The following is a 17079-nucleotide window of genomic DNA, read 5'->3' on the forward strand; positions in this document are numbered from 1 at the left end:
TTCTATATGTAAATTATACTTCTAATAATATACATGTAGGTGTATAAGTATGTGGCAGTGTATCACACACATGCATGCAAAGGTCTCAGCCGCTGACTGATTTCTCCATAGCCTGTGATCTCCTTGATATGAAGGTTCACACCCTTTTCAAGGGTCACAGTAGAGAAAGGGGCCAGAGCAGATGGGGAAATGGGGCTGTGCACATCTCACAGACACATAGCCTTGGCTGGCCTGGTAGGGAGGAGGAATGTCTGAATTGAATCAATTAGCTGCAGAAAACTTCAGAAAAGAAGTAAGGCCCTTCATAAAACCAAAGCCCACTCCTTAATCCCCAAAGGCAATCCTCTCCCCCATTCCCATGGCCATTCCTCAGTAAACAAAGAAATCCCTCCTTCCACATCCACACCTCAATATTCATTATGAGCTGACGTTAGAGACTGCATTCCAGCCTCCCAGAGTGCCCTAATGACTGGAAACCCAAGGGCAGATGACTGAGGGGGTTTCCTTTCTCTTTCTCTCCCTCTGCTTACTCTCAACATCTCCTCTCCCCTTCCCACGGCAGTCTGTCCTTTCTTTCCTCCCTTCTCTCCATTTCTCTTTCTTCTTTTCTTCAAATTAGTGAATAAGCAAATCAAGGCAAAGACATCACTAACTGTACCTTGTTCATTTATTTTGACAAGTGCAGTTTAATTTTAATCATTTATGATAATACTTCATAGTAGACGAGTAAATGTGCTGGGGTATATTTGGTAACATTAATGAAGTCTGCCTAATAGGAACCTTCACTCCAGCACCCTGCCTGGAGAGCTGCCTGCTGGAGAAGTGGGGCGAGACCACTGGTCTGTGGTAGGGTGTGCAGTTTTTTGTGGGGGCGGGGGTTGGGGGGGAACTTAATGGGTTTGAGGATTAGCGAAGGGAAAATTAACCCGATTCTAGAGAAGAGGCAAATATGCAAGCCCATAATCGTGTGTGGTGTGGATTGTGTGTATTTAAACACCGAGAGAGCACACTCTGTGATAAGGAAGCCCAGGCGTGCACACATGCCACATACATATTTACACATGAATCTCAAATGTGCAGATCAGCAGAGTCCCAAAGAAATTAGGCCCTAGGCAATTAAAAATTGAAATAAAAATGGAAAATGTGATACACAGAGTTCTATATCTCTTCGAAGTACCTTTCTCCTACATATCATATGCCTCAAGTGGGCAAACATGGTGCAAAATGTGGAAGATAATAAGTAGGGTAGGGGGTTTCTTTCACTGGTGATTACTTCAGAATGCTCCCTCCAACACACAGTGAACCATGAAAAACAGGTCTCAATCAATGCAACATTTTAAATGGGAGTGATCTTTTTATAGCTCTTCCTTAACCCTGCCGCCATCCTTAACATAACTGATCATCATATAAGTGTACGATTCGGTATATAGACCACATATATATAAGAATGGGTATACTATACATATGAGTGTGCAATCATTTGGTCCAAACACATAGATATCTGGTACACCTCAAGACATAAGCTCCAAAGCATTTACATTATTATCTACAATAATGATAGACTTGTCTTAATATAATTAATGCTTAATTTTGAATGTAAAGAAATAGTTGACCCTTTATTTAAAAATAATAGAAAAAAAAAAAAAAAGGACCTCAAGGTTCCCTGTTTCCCATCTCTGCCTTGTTTGCTCATAACCAGGGTGGTTTAGGGACATTTCAGGAGACAGAAGTGGGTTATCATGAGACCAACTGCACTGCCTGCCTCAGGATAGAGCGCAGGATTCTCCCAGAGTCTACAGGCTAGATTTGGTCCAGTTCTGCGGGCAAGAACTAAAACTCGGCAATTGCTCGTTTCTCTTACTGGATGATTCCAGTGGGAAGAAGCGAGGCTGCTTGCCAACTAAGGTGTGCCAAAGGCTCAAAGACCCCTTTCTTGGCATAGCCATATGTGTGAGAGAGGGCAGGTAGAACCTGCCTGCACCCATGAAATGCCTTATAACAACTTCCCACCCTCCAAGCAGAGGAATGTCTTGGCCGTTAGTTAGAGCAAGATCATCAGCCGGAGACACCTGGCTCCCAGCTTTCTCGCCTGGCCCCCAAGCTCCTCCAACCCGTCTCCTTAAAACCGTGGGCTGGCTCTGGCGTGGGAAAGGCAGTTTGGAGCTTTTCACAACTCCAGTATCCCCTTGAACCAAAACCAATTAGCCTGGCCCAAGGTCCTGTCATTGAGGCCCTGGCCCTCTTTTCAAACCCCTGCAGCTCAATTGCAGTGAGGGGGCTGGCCAGTGAATGCTGGGACCACTTAAAGTGGTGCTTAAGCCGGACCGGCCTGGAAGGAACGAGCCAGCACTATAGGAGCTGCAGCAGCCCATTCTCAGAGCCACTGACCAAGGTTTTGTTCCAGCCACAGCCCCGGCCCTGACTCTATTTTGAAAAACCCTCCCTTCCTCTCTGATTCCCAGCTGTCTGGAGGAGCAATGAAAAGCTGGCTCTAGGAAGCCATGAGACACCCAAACTTGGCTTCCCCAGACAGAAAGGAAATCCCTATGTTCTGAGTTCCGTCCCCAATTATCTTTCCCTCCCTGCTAAGGGAGAAGGAGCTCTGACACTGATAGAGCACCCACTGTGCCACTCAGTGCTTTCCATCAGGAGCATGCACACCAGCCCATCTTGTGGATGATAAAACTAAGGCTCAGGGGAAGTGACTTGCCCAAAATCACAGCCCTTAATAGCAAGGCAATATGGGGGGAACTCTGAGAGCCCCTGAACACCACTCCCTTAGGAAGAGAGACACAGAAGAGGGTGAGAGATTGACCAAGATGGAGCTTTGGACCAAGATGAGAAAGAAGAGGGGAACACCACCTGGGGGAAGGGAAGATTCCTGAACACAAGTCCCAGCACATGCTCAGGTCTCTACCAAGGCCGTGCCCACATTATCCATTCTCTCCCTGCCTGACCCAAGTTGAACTGACCCCAGGGAGAATAGGGTTGGAGTGGGGATGAGTTGCCACAGCCTTCCTCCAGCCCCCCCGCCAGTCACCACCTTCCTGTCCTGGCGGAGTGAAGATTCGCCCTCTGTGATGGGCGGCACTGCCAGGGCGCCCTGGCCGTCACCATGGTGACGCACATCCCACCCTAGGCCAGAGCTGATTGGTCACTCTATCCAGGCTGATGGAGGGGGTCTAAAGTCTAGGCGGGATGGGGGACCGAGACACCCCGACACACACGCGAGAAAGAGATACCAAGGGGGAAATGAAGACTATTAAAATGGCGCCGCGGCCTCCACGGGGCCTCCGCTGTGGGTGCGCATACACGGGTTGGAAAAATCCGGGCGGTTTTCTTGACCGCGCCGCGTCGCCTGGGTCCTGGAGAGCGCATAAATCCCGCTGGGGATGCCCCGGGGCTCAGAGCCGACCCCTCCCTGCTTTTCCCCGACCTAGGCGTACAGGACTGCACACCCCAGCTGGCTGGACCCGCCCCGCGCGCGGCACGGTCGGGCCGGGCGAGCGCGGCGGATTAGCCCTGAGCCCGCAGACCCGAGGGCGCGGGGCGGGCGCATTTGGGGGTGTGAGGGCGGGGCGAGGCGGCGACCGCGCCTCTAATCCCAGCGCTGCGTGTGGGAGCGGCCGGATCAGGGAATTAGCGCTGTAACTTCGGATTAGTAACGCTCGCTAAATGAGCGCCTAATTCCGACCCTTCATGCTTTTCAGCGTCGCGGCTGGGCCCTGGGAGGCCTTCTGGCCTCGCTCCCTCCGCGCTCTGGTCCCATTTCCCGGGAGGTCGGCCGGCGGCCGTGGAGAGCTCCCTGACCGGCCTAGATCAGGCCTCTGGCCGCGCCGCAGCCTGATTTTCGGCGGCGCCCAGTGATGCCAGCTTTTCATTCGCCGAGCAGAGGCCCGCCTCGTCGTCCTTCGGTCGTTCACGGTTGGGAGTTCGTGGACGAGTGAGAAGGAAGCCCTTGATGCCTCACTCACCGCGGTGGCTGCCCTGATTCTTGCCCCACCAGTGGCTTGGTCTACGACCTTTGGCGAGCCACCGGGCCTTACTAAGCTCGCTATTTCTAGATGTTAAATGAAAGGGGTTAGGTGAAGAGCATCTTTGAGATCCCAACCAATCCCGGCTTCCAAGCTGCAGCTTCAATTGCGTTCTCAGGCTCCCTAAAGCCTTTTTTAGTGGGGTGGGGGTAGCGGAAACGTGCGGCAAAAATGTAGCCCAAACATGAGGAGCCTAGTGGCCAGAGGAGACTTGGAGGAAGGCCTTCCTGGGGCATGAGAAGAAGAGCCGAGGAGGGCCAAGGCCCAGGCGGCTCCCCCAGGCCTGGGCAAGCCAGATGAGATTTGATGGGGTGAGGCACCGATTTTGAGTCTGTGCCTCAGGCTTCAAGTGTCCAGAGGGGATTCGAACATGGCTATGTTAGGGGTGGGCATTCATACCCGGAGGCCCAAATCCGGCGGGTTGGCCTCTCTCCGAGGGCCACTTCTGGTGGGTGTGGGGTGGGGTCCCGGAGGTTAGAGTTCAGGCGCTCTCTGTCCCCCGAAGCCCCACCGCGATCCTTTCCCTGACCCGGAGGTTTGTATCAACGAATTTTTGTAAAAAGCAGAAAGAAAACTGCATGCTCCCCTGCTCAGGCGCCTCCTCCCCCAACCCAGATTTCAGGATTGAGGAGATGGGTTGGGACCTTGGTTTAAAAAAATTTTTTTGTTAATTAAAAAAAAACATTTGAATTATATAGACACAGCTGTGAGGGTGCAAAGCCACCGGGTTACTAGAAGAACTAGTTCTTGCAAAATAGCAAAGGATAGAGATGGTGGGAAGGGAAGATGGAAGCCCAGGACCCAGGCCAGCTGGCTGGGAAAGAAGGCAGGGAGCACAGGGTGAGGAGGCAGGAAGAGCTGCTCTGGTTTCTTCCGAAATGGGGTCACGATCAGTGCACAGGCTCCCAGGTGTGCTGAGAAGGGAGGGGCGGCCCGGGGGATGCTACCCGTGGCCTCCAGGATCCTGAAACAAGATAGCCACCCTTTGCCTGCCTCTTGCCAGGAAAAAGGGAGACTGGCCTTTAAAAATGGGGGAGGGGGTGTCACACAGGATGCATGAAAACTCTACCTGGTGATTATCTCTAGGGATAACTGGGGACAGAGGGAGGACAACTGAATTTCCCTGCCTGGACTTTTGTTTTCTTCTTATTTTAATTTTATTTTCAATAGCTAACACATTCAAGTGGTCAAAATTCAAAAGGTGATACAGTGAAAAGTCTCCCTCCACCATCCACCTCAGCCTCACAGTTGCTCTCCCCAGGGCCGATGGATTTCCCTTTTGTACTGTTTCAATTTTTGCTTCTTACACATAAAACCTATTTTCAAAAAAATTTTTTGTTAAGCAAAGGCAAAAAAAAAGGCTCGGAGGAATGAAAAATGGGAAAAGATTTCTATTATTAAGAGGGGAGTGGGCAGGTTCTGGGTAAGAGGATGGGAATGATGGGCCATATAAAAAAGTGAGGGAGAGGCTCTGGAGAATGAAGTGGGCAGAGATGGGAATAAGACCTGGGCCCAGCTCTGCACTTCTGAGCCGTGAGAGCCCCGAGGAATCACTTTAGGTCTCCTGATTTGTTTCCTTCTGTATAAAAGGGAAATGGAATGGAGGTTCGTGTCTGAATGGTGGCTCAAGTTCATTCCAGCCTGCCTGTCACAGCACTCACACACCTACATTCCTAGAAAGCCCCCCACACCATCAGGGGGTCTGAACCCACATTGGCTCCTTTCTTCCCTGAGGCATGGCAGGGTCCACGGCTGGGTCTACAGCCACTCATCCCTGGGAGCCCAGGAGGTTCCCCAAGCTTCCAGGGAGCCCTGAGCTTCAGGACGAGTCAAGGTGTCAGGGAGGAAAGTGACCTGGAGGCAGACAAGGACCTCAAAAGGGACCCCAACGCTGTGTGCTCTGTGCGATCCTGATGCCCATGCAGTGAGCAGGGGCGCGTCCCACAGCCCGACGCCCAGCTAAGAGGGGCTGGGAGCTTGAGTGGCCGGGTGTGCTGCATTGGGTTGCCATGGGAACGGAATGCAGATTTCCCCCAATTGCTTTTTTATTTGCTAGACATTGTAATACATCTTATGTTGCAAGCAGAGAGGCGGGGTGCGGGAGAGTAGTGGGAAGGCGCCGGGAGCCTGCCTGCAGCCTAACCACTCCGGGAAGTTGGGGAGGCGCGGGTGGGAATGGCCGAGCCAGGGCTGGTGCAGAGGTTGGCGGGGTTGAGCTCGGTCCCTCCCGCCCGCTCGCTCGCTGGCGCTCGGTTTGTATGCAGGGCAGGGCCGGCCCGTCGGGGAGGGAGGCCTCCCGCCCCGGCCCCTAGCCATTGAGCGCACTCCTCGCCAGTTCTGCTCCGCTTCACGCTGCACACAGACCCCCCAACTGCACACAAAGGCAGCTGCCAGAGCCCGTGAAAAGTGATCAAATTATCAAGAACTTGACCTCACCGAGGGGCGAGGCTCCGGCAACCCCCAAGCCGTATGCTAATGATGCTCAGGGGCTGACTCGTCGAATAATTCGATAAAGGGCGCATTGTTAGCGGCAGGGCAGACCCCTGCCCACCCTTTCACTTACCCCCACTCCCACCCCCTACCGGCCGCTGTCTCACTCCGACCACATTTGCATCCCAAAATCCCCGTCCGCAGCTCCGGGAGAGGATTGTTCCAGCCTGATTTATGGGGTGAAGGCGAAGGCTGGCGCCTTCCCCGCCAGCGACCCCTCTGCAACCCCATCCCCCTCCCTTCCCCCGGGCCGCTCCACTTTGGGGTTCCTACTTTGGCGCCGGGGGATGGGTGGAGGCGGCGAAAGAGGAGTAGGGGGAAAGCTGGCAAGTTCCTCCAGGGTTCGGAAAGTGTCCCCGGAGAGAGAAACGAGGTCAGGTACCTGGTCCGGGCGCGGCCGCTCGGCCGGGCTGGAGTCCGCTGGGCCGGCACTGGGCTCCTCTGGGTTCCTCAGGCTCGTGTGGGCCGGGGCGGCCGGCGGGACGGGCGCTCGCACGCAGAAGTTGTGAGAGTCATTTCTACTTTCGGTTATCTAGCTTTATGACGGCTCTGTGGCACTCATACAGCTAGATAACCAAAGAGAGAAACGGGCCTCCCTTCGCCACCGCCTCTGTCGCGCCGTTGGCCCCACGTGCCGCTGTCCACCGGGCGCGGAAACCGGAGCGGGCGCCGCTCTCGGAGCCCCGGGCGCACGCGGAGAGCCAAAGGGGACCGACAGACACACAGATACACTGACTTCCACAACCAAGGCAGGCAGCCCCCGCCCAGTTCCCTCCATCCCTCCCTCCTCCGCCCTCCTAGCGCGTTCCTCCCCGGCTACCCGTTCTGTGCGTCCGGACACCGGCGCTGGCTGCCCGCTCCGACGGCGTCCCGGGGCGCACTGAGAACACCCGCGCGGTGCGCTTCGGCAGCCTAGGGCGCCCCGGCCGCCCCCAGCGCACTGGACTGCCAGCCCTCCTCTCTCAGGCTAATCGCCCCGCGGGGAAGTGACGTCAGTCCAGGGATCGGCCAATCACAGGCTCTCATTCAAATCCCAGCCCCCTTCCCGCGCTCCGCACCACCCAGCCTTACAATGGCCTCGGCATTCACAGGTTCCCCTCTGGGAGGGCAGGGAGCGCCCCCGCTGCTCTCGAAAGCATTAGGGCTGCGCGCCAGGGTGCGCACCGTCTGGCCTTCCCCCCAACTCCTTTGCCTTCCCCCAAGACCCTAGGAGCCTGGCAGCCACCGTGGACCATCAGAGTTAGGGAGCTACGGTGACAAGGTTTGGGGACGCGCTGGTGGGGCGTGGTGAAGGTCTGTCTAGAGCGGCCAGATGCGCACTTGGGAGGCCGAGAGCCTAAGAGTAGGAGCTGTTTAACCTTTAACTTCCCTTTCCCTCTCTCACGCCCAGCACCTTGCAGTCGACCCAACCCACGCGCCGAGACTGAGTGAGAAGGGAAGGAGGAATTAAATGTCCTGGTGCGCGTGGGTCGGTTTCCCACCCATTAGTGCATGCCTGGCACGCAGAAGCTCCCGAGACATGCTACACTCGGTCCAGGCCCTGGCGCTCAGTAACAGGCTGCTGGGTCCCTCCTCTCTCTGCAAGTCTAGGAGGGTACAGCCGACTGTGGCCGGCCCCTTGGAGATGTCCTAGGCCCTAACTGCGATGCTGGTTAAATTAGTGTTCCACCGGAAAATGAAAGCACAAACCTTTGCCTCGGCCCTCCTTCTAGGGCTCTTAGCACACACCTGGCCTACTCACTGCAAGTAGCTCAACAAGGGGAAGGGGCTGCCACCCAAGACCTACCAGAGTCACCCCCAAGTAAGCCTGACACAGACCTGGAGGCCCCATTGCAGCCTCCTAGAGGTGAGTGGTCCATGGGCGCCCCTTCTTGCTCACCCCAACCATCACCCCTTTCCTCCTTGATGTGTGGCTACCCTCCAGCCTTAGGTGCTGAGATTCACCTTCTCACGCCAGCCATCCCTGGGAGGCAAAAGATTAAATATGAAAAATGTGATATCTTTGCTCCCAGATGCCCCCAGGGAAAAAAAATTTAGTCCAAGAGCTAGGGAGAGATTTGGCAGCGGAACAGGCAGGTGGATTCTCAACTTCCAGCAGTCAACACACCAGTTTTTTCAGATCAGAGACTGCTGCACAGAGCACCTGAGAGGTTGGGCAGAGGTACCCTTGAGGATCCATTTTAGTGGGCCCTGGAGCACTGAGCCACTCACAGCCAGGCAAATCTCCACAGGATGTGTTCCAAACAAGTGCGCAAAAGAGGGTAGCTTGGAAAGGATTTCATGATTTTTCTAAATCATGAAATTTTCTAAATCATGAAACGCTTTTCTCTCCTATTTGCCCCTAAAAATGACACATCTCCATTTTGCCAAGGTCTCAATTTTGTCAAGTGCCTGTAGCCCCACCGCTTGTCTCAGGTTTGTTCTATTTTCATCCTGACCCTAAATCCAAGGCGGCCTGCATCTCACTCCCACCCTAGTCAGTTTATGCCAGACCAGACCTAGCATTTACATATCTCCCTCCCAATCCCATTTTGCACACACATCCCTTTTTCCAGAAGGCGAACAAGAACTGGAGAGAGCCACAACGGTGGAGGAACAGAGAGAGGCTGACAGCAGCCCTGGGGAAGGAACCACCCGAATTTGGGCCCGAGACAGTTAATTCCAAAGGATTACCATAATTGGGAGGCGCCCCTTACTTCCCCTCCTCCTGCAGCTCCAGGAACCTGCACTGTCTCCCCTTCTTGGTGTGTGTGGGTGGCCTCCAGAGCCCTAGTCCTTCTGGGCCACCCCGGGTGGGAAGGGTGGGGCTGCGGAGGCTGGAAGAGGCGGAGAAGCACTGCTCACCTGCGAGAGAGGAAGGGGAGAGAGGGAGCGTGGGGGAAGGGAAAGCGAGGAAGAAGCCCCTCGGAGTGTGATTTAAGCAGGATGCTGCACAAAATGGCTCCTCAGCGAGGCTCACGGTAACACAACGGCGCCGGAGGCCCGACTGGCAAGCTGAGGGCGGGTGGGGGCTCTGGGAGGAAGAATTAAAAGCCTGATTTGGATTGAGTTCAGATGCGAGAGGCCACTGTTATCAGGGCCACATTTCTGCTACCCTTTATGGGAAACTGAGTCCCTTGGCGGGGAGCAGGTGAGGCCAGCCAGCAAAGGTCCCATGCCCTGCTTGAGTGGGACTGTCCCAGATGAGCGACCCTTCCCCCTCCCTCTCCCCCTGCAGCACCTGGCCATTATAGCACTACTCCCAGGAAGGAGGCCACAGAAAAATCCGACCTTGAGGGCATAGGCATCGGGGAGGAGGCTGCTCTGGTGGGTCAGGGCTGACCTTAGTCTCCCTGGTCTGGTGGCCGGCCTCCATGCACAGATTAGACAGAGGCCCAGGAAATGGTCCAGGTTGATGCCAAGTGGAGGTGCATTGTGTGGGCCTGGCACCGCCAGCTGAGGTGTCAGGCTGTCGAGCAGGCTGATTCCAAGCCCGAGTGGGGAGAAGCTGATCAGCCCTGGCCCCGATCACTCTCTTGTCTGCACATTGGACTGGGTCTGGGATCTGTGCGCTTTGTCCCACGCCAATCCCCTGGCCTTGGCCCGTGGGCCCAGCACAGGCCCTAAGGTGATTCGAAAGCAGGCACTGGGGCTGACTGAGTTCTGGGTGTTGAGACTAAAGCGCCAGCGGTGGTGGCTGAGCCCTGGCCATGGTGCTGAGAGCCGCCAGCTGGACCTCTCTTGCCACCACTCCCTTTGCTCCGATCATCCTTGGCTTCCTCCCCACAGTCCCCACCCAAGCTCCAGGGGTGCCAGCAGCTACCAGAAGAAAAGAATGACAGCTAAAGAGAGAGTCCCGTTGGCAGGTGGCTCCTCATGAGGAGGCTTCCCTCCTAGGCACCTCCACCAAGGGCCAGAGACTTCATTTTCATCCTTGAATCTCCACCAAAGGACAGAAGGGCTCCTGGGCCCCCGACTCCTGTATCTACAGAAATGCCCATTATTGCTGCAGTCACACATATGCCCTGTACCCCTTCAGATTCACACAACCTGAAAATCTCTCCTCCCACACTTGGCCCAAACACCCATCTAGCAGCCTGCCTAAGGCAAGTGGCAGATACCTTGCCCGTGCAGGCACACGTGTACACAAGCGCTCTCATACCCATTGGCAACCTCAGCTGCTTCGGCTCCGAGATGGCTTTGGCCCAAGTTCCTGTTTCCTCTTGGTGGTTACACAACTCAGTGCGAGGGCCCTAACTACCCGCAGGAGGGTGCCCTCCACCCCCCCATTTTAGGACACAGTGAGTTAACAGGTTAAATGGAAGGAGAGTAGGCAGTTCTGACCCTAGCCAACAGCCCTGTGCAGAGACCCATTATCCTGCTACCAGACTTGCTTTTATCCAGAGACTGAGAGCCTGAGACCTATGGAGCTCCCCAAGCTCCATTAGCCATGGGACCTGACATTCAGCCTGGATCTAGCCTTCCTTTCCTGGGCCCCTCTGGGCCTTAATTAGGAGACAGTATCTCAGGTCACAACCTAGGCCAAGTCCACAGTGCCGTTTCCGTACTGCCCCCTCCCTCCCTTGCCCCTTCATCAGGCTAAAGGTTTGATTAAGCTGATCTTCCTATTGTCTGGAGTCTGAAAGTCCAGCACTGGACTAACTCAGATGGACACAGCTTCCTGCACCCAGGGCCCTAGGGGCCTCCACATCCACTTTCATGTACACCTGGTCAGCTGGGCTGTGGTGCCCTCTATGGCTCCCACATCTAGCCTCCCTTTCCTCAGAAGCTAAGGCTTAGGCACCCAGGGTGTGGGCTCTGGAGAGACCCAGGCTGGGCAGGAACTGGGAAACACCTCTCCTGAAAAGGCATGGGCAGAGCAGCACTCCTCCCCTGGGGTCCCCAGCAGCTAGCATTGCTGACAGAGGCTCCTGCGGTGGAGATTTGCATGATACCCCTACCTCCGTGCCCACCTATCCTACCTTCTGGCCTCTTTTCCTTGATTGAAAGCCAGACCATTAAACTCCATTCTCTCTCTATATATAGCTGGAGAAACCACCTTTTTCAGGGTATGAGGGGCTCAAAAAGGGGCTCCCTTTCAGCCCCAGCATCTCTATTTCTCCTCAGTCACAAAGAATCAGACTGTTCTGGGTGCATGCACAGCCACCACGATCTGACCTGGAGCCACTCCCAGCTTCTGCTACCTCCCTGCCTTGCTGTGGGCCAGCCTGGACACCCCCCACCTCAGACTTCTCCCAGAGAAGCCCCTCACCAAAGCCTCAACCTCCACTGCCACCCTCATTCTTTCCAAGCTCGCTGGAGCCTGGGATGGAGGAGGTGGAAGAGACACCCTCAGACAGATCCAAGAGGCCTGTTCTGGGGCATGGAAAGGGGAGTAGAGCAGAAAGGATTTTCCAACAACTTCCCAATACAGAAGGGGAAAGCGTGCCATAAATCTTGTCTAGAGTGGGTACTGTGTGTTGCATTATTTCTTAAAATATTTTTTTCAGGAAGCCACTTTCAGGGTTGTTTTTGTGGGGGAGGGGATACGAAGGAAGAGGAGAGTTAGGGGCAGAGGGGAGGAAGGGGGAGATCGGAGGACTCCAGGAAGCCTCACTTCGGAAACATTCCCTCCTTTCTGCTAAACCTGTCTGCCATCCCACAACTTCCATTGGCCCTGCGCCCTCCCCTCTCTGCACACCCAAAGTCCTCACCGCTGGGCGCTTGCCACTGCCCCACGACCCTTGACCTTGGCCTTGATGATTTGTTGGGGATGATGGGTCAGGATCCAGAAGCTGACCCCACCTTCCACCCGCAGTCAGAGCGCACCCCGCACCCTGCCCGGCAGCAACGGGAAGCCCAGAGCCGCCCGTGCTGCCCAAGGGGGCTGAGCAGGGATGCCCCAGCCCCCTCTCCCAGTCCAGACCAGCTCCCTGATGCCGCCCTAGGCGAGACTACCACCCTGGCTCCCTAGCCCCCTCTCCCCAGCCTCACTGAGACACAGCAAACAGCGGCACTTACGGACCGGGAAGGGGGCCGGGGGCCAGCGAGGCAGCGGCGGGGGTGGGGCGGCTGCGGGGACAGCGGCTCCGCGGCCCCTGATCTGGCGCGTTCCCGGGCTCAGGCCCGGCTCCGGCCGCTCTCCAGGCGCCCCTGCCCCGGCGGACGCACGGCCGAGAGCCGCAGGAGGCGAGCAAGGCAGCGGTGGTTCGGGGGCTCCTGGCGGTACGCGGCTTCTCCGGGCTCTGAGCAGCTCTCAGCGCCGCCTTCTCGGGCGGGCACGGCCCGCAGTGACGTCAGCGCGGCTCCCCCCGCCCCCCCTCCCCTCACCCCGACCAGTGCGGAATGGAGGGGGCGGAGGCAAGCTGCTAGGGGCTCTCGTCCCCGCGCCCCGGCGCTTCCTTCCCCCGCCCCGCTTGCCTCCCAGCTTTTCCCGGGGAGTCGCGGCGCCATTCGAGCCCTCCATTCCCCTGGCGTCGCCAGACTCGTCCAGAGCTAACAACAACCTGGGAGCAGCGGGTTGGAAGCCTCGCTGGCAGCTCTGAGCTAAGGGATCCGGGGAGAATGCTTTGGGGAGAATGGAGAGCTGGGAGGATGGGGGCGTCTACTCTCTGGGCTGAAAGGGGACGTTTGACCTTTTCCCCTACGCAAGCGTTGGTTAGGCTGAGGGTATCCACGCTGGATTGGCCGGTCCCGGAGCCCCAGTGTGTGCTCAGAAGGGATATTTTAGCTCGGGGAAACGTGTCCCGTGCGGAGCGGAGGGTGCGCTCCAGTCTGGGTCCTGCCTCTCCAAAGCCCAATGCCTCCGCCTCCCCTCTCCCCGCCCTGTCCTGGGCTGTGCACCTGCAAACTCCACGCTTTTGGCCGACGGCGCCCCGGAGCCGCTGTCCAAATGCTGAACTCGGCCTCCTGAGAGGCTGGCTCCCTACGCCCCGCTCCCTTCGCCCAGCCTTGCTCACAGGGGCCGGCAGGGGGTTCTGGGACACCCAGCGTGGAACCCCGGGAAACTTTGGTGCTCCACTGTGATGTCGGAAAGCTTCAGGGAAGGAGGCGAGCGGTCAAGGAGAGGCGGGAACCGAGAGGGCAGGAAGAGCAGCGCGCCTTGTCGGTCGCCCTGCCTTGTCGCCGAACCACCGTCTTCCCCCGCGCGCCCTGGCCGCTCGTCCCGGGTCCCCTCTGCTTGTGTGTTTCTCCCGCCGCCACAGCAGGGGAGGTCCCTCCGGCTGAACTTGTCAGCGGGTTTCACCATCCATCACGAGCCAGACAGACAGGCCAAGTTCACGAGCAATGCTGTTAACCCCTTGCAAACTGAGCGCCTCCCATAGGAGGGGGCCGCCTGGCTGGGGCGCGCTCTCTCCGATTCTAGAGGCATTGCCCCCTAAAAGCTGTGGCCGTCACAGCGCCTTTCTTCTTTCCTACTTCTCTCTTTCCTGAACAACTTGAGGAAAGGTCTAGAAGAGGGAAAGATGATTTGTCTCGCCACCCCACCACCCCAACGCATTTCTTGACCATTCTTTTTCTGTCATTTTATTTACTCTTTTGGTCGCTATAACCTCTCCTGTTTCTCCTCTTCTAAATTACTTTGACAACAGTGAAACTGACTGATTTTCTAATTGACTTCCCCTTCTTCTGCTTTGTGACAGTTCATTGTGGAAAAATTGAGAAAGATCAGAAAAATATGAGATAAAAATAATAATTGGCCTTAATTTCTACACCCAGAGGCCTGACTTTAAAAGAAAAAGAGAGAATATTCTCATTGGAAGAATCTCGATTGCTGGTTGTGTGGGGTAGGGTGAGCCGAGGTGGGGAGGGCACCTAGCCTTCCTGAAATGGATGGAGAAAGAAAAACAAAAACAACCTCTGAGGAAAGGATCAGAGAGGGAGACCTGTCCAGAGAGATCCTGCTAGAGGAGTTTCGGAGAGACCCAGTGAGGTGGAGGGCTAGACACAGGGACCCAGAAGAGAGAGAGAGAGTGCATTTAGAATCTCCACCGGAAAACAAGGGCAAGGCCCAGTCACTCCCTCCCCCTCCCCCCTCCCACCCTTTGGCCTCCATTCTAGCATCCAAAGCCCAAGAGAAGCTTCTCCTAGTCTCCCGGGGCAGCCCAGCTCCTGAGCCTGGCCCAGAGTGGAAGCCTGGGGTCAGGATTCCTACCCTGAGCAAAGACTCAGCCCTGCTGGGGAACCCTAGCCATTTCTGGGAGAACTTTCTCAGCCTCTCCCTGCGGTCCGGCCGACTTGGGCCACTCTCCCCTCCTCCCCCCATTTCCCATTGAATTCCTGGCGTCTGGTGGCTGGCGGCAACTAGGGCGACCTACCAACTTTTCCCCTGGGCATTTTCTCACCCCCTCCACCCCCCAGTGCTTTCTTTTCTTCTCCCTGTGCTCTTTTTGAAAGGAGGCACCCAGGCCCAGAACGTGTTCTGCAGTTTAACTACTTCCAAATTCTTTGTTCAGGTCACCCCGGGACTCCATTGTCCGCTATTGAGAGCTCAGGGCGGGCGGGCGGGTGTGCCTCAGCCGAGCAGGCCTGAATCCATTAGGCCGCTGCTCTGGCCCCTGCCGCCCATTGACGCGCCCGCCAAACCCGGGCCCTGGCTGCCTCCTCCCGTCCTCTCCACTCCCGCTCTCAGCTGCCCTTTTTGGAGGCCGCGGCGGAGTCCGCACGGGGTTATCTGGGTCTCGCCCGGTCTGGAGGGAACGAGCACGGGTGCAGGCCTAGTGTAATTCTCGCCGACTCTCTCCCAGCCTGCACGCTCTCACCCGGGGGCTTGCCCGAACCCTGTTGTTTGCCGGCTGTGCAGCTTTTGAGGAGGCAGTGGCCGCGGCCTCAGGAATGGGGGAAGGGGAAACAGCCAGCAGCGCACCTCCTCGACTTCCCCACCCTCCCGCTGCACTCCTGCAGCCTGAATTTCCCCTTCCTCTCTTTCCTCGGGGCCCAGACCCCCAGCTTCCAGTTGGATCAAGCCTTTCCTGAGTTAAGGGTGTGAAAATAGGCGGTCCAGTTTTCGGGGAGAAGCACAGAAGGGCGCGCCATCCTCGTCCTGCGCCCAGCGTGAGCCCCATGTTGCCCTCAAAGGCTGGTCTCCTCAGCGTGACAGCTCTTCTCCCAGCCCACTGGGAAAAGGACAAGAGATGCTCTGGTCTTAGTCATGACTTCCAGGCTCCCAGGGTGCCAGGGCTGGCTCCGCAGCGACCTCACCTCTCCTGCCTCAGGACCCGAGGAGACGGAGAGCGTGTGAACCCCTCCGGGAACTCAGCTTGGTGGTGCGAGCCTGGGGATGGGGTTCCGACGCCTATGCCCTGCCGAGCGCTCTAGCGAGTGTCCCTCGGGTCCTGTAGGGAGGTGTTCTCTCTCTGAGCCCCGAAGAGCCTAGGAGAGACCGAGCATTCAGCTTGAACCCACGGAAAAACCTCGAGGTCCCAGAACGAGTGCCCAGGAAAGGGTCAGTTGCTGTTAGCATATCTTTTCCCGGCTCCCGAAGGTTCTCTTCGCACCGCCCCCATCCTGCTCTCCTACTGCGGGATTATGGGGTCACTGAGTCCCGGGTGAATATCGACGCCCAGCCCCAGAGGTCACTCAAACCTCTGCTTCGACCTGCCCTGTCCAGTTCGAGGATCGGCACGCCCTTCCCAGGAGCAAAACTCGAGGGGAAAGTGGTAGATGAGCCCATGGGCGGGGCGGGGTAGGAGGGCCGGGCCCCTCGCCGGAGAAAGACAGTGTATAAGGGCGCGGGGTGCAGAGGAAGAGCGCTGGGTGGTGGGCCATGCAGGCCGGGGAGGGAGGGAGGGATGGAGGGAGGGAAGGAGGGCGACCTCCTTTGCACGATCCCCGTCCCCGAAGCCCCATGACTCGGACCCCCGGGCTGGGACCGCCGGGGAACAGAGAGCGGAGACTTCCAAGAACGGATTGCTGCCTAGATGGATAGCGAGGAGGCCAGATTAGCGCCCCCTGGCGTCTCTGCTGGAGCTTGCACAGTGCAGCCCGGCCATCCCCCTTACCCCTGGCTTCCAGACCTGAAGCTGGGGAGGCTGAAGCCCGCGCACCCCTAAGACCTGGCCGTACAACGACAGGACTCTTACATGGCACAGGACTTACTGAGGATATTCCAGCCTCCCACCCTAAGTCCTCCTCCTTCCGTCCTTTCTATGCGTCCGGGGTACTCCTGTTAACGGTTCTGACCTCGCCGCCCTCGGGAGCGCGGCTCCGCGCGCTGTCCAACAGCGCCCTCTGGCCGACGTTCCCGGAAGGTACAGGTGCATTCCCGCCTGAGCAGAGAAGCCTCCGGACCCGCGAGGCGCCTGCCTGATGGTTTGGGGTCTCGATAGAAGGGACAAGGATGCAGTAGCCTAAAGAGAACCGGGCATCTATTTTCACTGCTAGCTCCTCTAGGCCTCTCAATGCAGATTAGCCGCTCATGTGTATGGGGTCCTCTCACCTGTCAGGAAACAGGCACTTAGGTAATGGGTCACCAGTGAGGCAGCCAGTCAGCAAGGCTAAAGTTCACCTCCTCTCCTACCTAGGACTAGGACCTCTGCTACCTTGGCCTCCTTTAGGAAGGTCCCATGGAGACAGG

The sequence above is a fragment of the Physeter macrocephalus genome, chromosome 11 (assembly GCF_002837175.3).
Source record: "Physeter macrocephalus isolate SW-GA chromosome 11, ASM283717v5, whole genome shotgun sequence".
Taxonomy (NCBI): domain Eukaryota; kingdom Metazoa; phylum Chordata; class Mammalia; order Artiodactyla; family Physeteridae; genus Physeter; species Physeter macrocephalus.